This window comes from Etheostoma spectabile, unplaced genomic scaffold (genome assembly GCF_008692095.1).
Source record: "Etheostoma spectabile isolate EspeVRDwgs_2016 unplaced genomic scaffold, UIUC_Espe_1.0 scaffold00018807, whole genome shotgun sequence".
In the NCBI taxonomy this organism is placed as follows: Eukaryota; Metazoa; Chordata; class Actinopteri; order Perciformes; family Percidae; genus Etheostoma; species Etheostoma spectabile.
The window spans coordinates 77,328-79,556 of record NW_022604482.1 but is presented as its reverse complement, the minus strand read 5'-3'; the positions used below and the strand labels follow the sequence as shown (position 1 = coordinate 79,556).

The 2,229-nt window shown below is 40.9% G+C and overlaps 1 non-coding gene across 1 annotated transcript; it reads left to right on the top strand.

Annotated features, from left to right (window-relative positions):
• The first annotated feature begins 1,065 nt into the window (after positions 1–1,065).
• Positions 1,066–1,137, top strand: trnam-cau (transfer RNA methionine (anticodon CAU)). The gene has a single exon. It is a non-coding gene; the product is annotated as a tRNA-Met (tRNA).
• Positions 1,138–2,229: the final 1,092 nt, after the last annotated feature.

The window sequence follows — 2,229 nt, the reverse complement described above, 5'->3', positions numbered from 1 at the left end:
AGTTTTTAAGCCACAGCACAGGTGAAAAAGATCAACCTTTCAACTTTCCAAATCTAGTTTAAAGTGAGCTTACAGGTTTAATGTCCTTGGCCATTTAGACTGAAAACAGTACGTTAGTGGGGGCATGTTGAGGAGTCACCTGGTTGTTAATGTAATTTAAGGAGCTCCAAATTTGACAGTATTGACTGGAAGTGGTGGGCTTTGAGTTACATGGGGGATACACACTTTGCATTCAGTCTCGTAATCACTATAAAAATTAGGGATCACTGAAATTTGAACTTGTGTTGCTGCAGTCAGAGTATACAGTGCTCATCCTGAATGGACCAGTATAGTGCATCAGAATTGCTTGTTGAATGGTCTTTTAGCTTTGGAACCCCCCTTTCCCCACAGCTTTCAATTGTCAGATATGGGTGGGGGAGTGGGCACTGTGTCCAACCTTTTCTGTGTAAAAAAAAACACTAAAGACGTCTCTTGGATTAAAGACAAAACCTCTGCGGAGAACCTTTTACCAAATCCAGTTGCCCTTGGCATAGTTCTGATCTTTTGGGGTTTAGCATGGATCAGGAACCAACACATCTGGACTCAATGTGGACATTGTACGACAATATTTGACACATTTAATCCATGAAGACAGTTATCAGTTTATTTCCCATCTGGCAGGTGTAATTGTGGACACAGTTGGACATTTTGAAGATAATTGCACAATATTGACCCAATTGTCAGTCTATTTCCCATCTGACAATCAGAAAGGGTGATGCAACAAGAAATTACCAGTCCAAACCATCGTGGTAAGCCTCACTGGGTGTCCAAACTAAAATGATAAGAGGCAACTTGGTACACTCCTTACCGATGTTTATATCTGTATTCACAATGCCCTTTAAAACACCAGCCAATCACAAGTGTTACATGTGAATAATCATTGTGTGATTAATCAGGAAGCTCACATAAAAGATTGTTGCAAGGTCTACCAAATGTTTAACTTTACAACCCGTAAGCTGTTGGAACCTTGGTCCTTCCTTCAAAATGTGAATTGAAGATATTCCAGTCCCAGGACACGTAAAGCAGAGCAGAGTGGCGCAGCGGAAGCGTGCTGGGCCCATAACCCAGAGGTCGATGGATCGAAACCATCCTCTGCTAATTGCTATCTGGTCTACCACTACGTTGTATAATCCTACCAGTCACATTACCACAGGAGGTAATATCTTTTGCAGCTCTTTTAAAGACTCTACCATAATACCTGCTGGAGATGTCATGTCCTCATACATGTAAAGCATGAGCTCTACCACTGAGCTAAATCTCCTGAAGATTTTCAGATTTTTTTACTTTTTTCGAGATAGACATAGACTTATCTTTATTAATCCTTTTGGGATGACTCCCGCAAGGAAATTGAAATATCACTGAATAAAAGAAGAAATCTGGGTAAAACATGTAATGTTAATGTTGTATATGGCTTCAAAACCTGTAAATGCAACTGCGATGGCTGGAAATCAAACCTGGGAAAAATGCTTGCACTGCTATGGTATAAATCACAGTCGAAAAGTAACACACCTGTTGCCTTTCTGCTGGACAATACAACGTTCACTGCAAACGTGGTAACACAGACTGAAGCAATTCTGGGACATGGATGCACACAAATGGAAAGATAAAGGAGAGAGGAGCTCAGTGTGTCAAAGGAAGTCCCCGGCAGTCTAAAACTATCACAGTGTAATTAAGAAAGACAGGGTAAAGAGAGGAGCCTGGTTGGGCTAGAACTCTCCCCTGCTGGATTGAGCTGTACTGCACCGCCTTCCTCTAGTTTTATATTGTGTTATGTTTACTCTTAAATGTGATGAGGGTGTCTGCGTAAACTTAAGTACACAAGGTCAGACCAGACGTGAGAATTTTTGCAGCCTACGCTCACGTTCAAATTGATAAATGACAAACTTTGGGTGGGAATCGGCGTACGCCCGTCCTACACCTGTTTTAGCACATTTCATAAATGAGGGCCCATGTCAACACAATAAAGATTTCTTGAAGAATGGTTTGTCTTTTATAGTTCTAGTTTTTTTCCAATTCTTCTGGTCACACTTACTCTCTCTGGTTGCACTATTTCACATCTTTTGTCTGTAGTTCTCTATTCTGTCAGGGCTTAACTCTATCTATCCCACCTCTTTTTTTATTCTTGTTATGTCTTGGCAAGAAGCAATATGCTTTTGGGTCATCCGTCCATCTCTACATCCGAATCAGAAA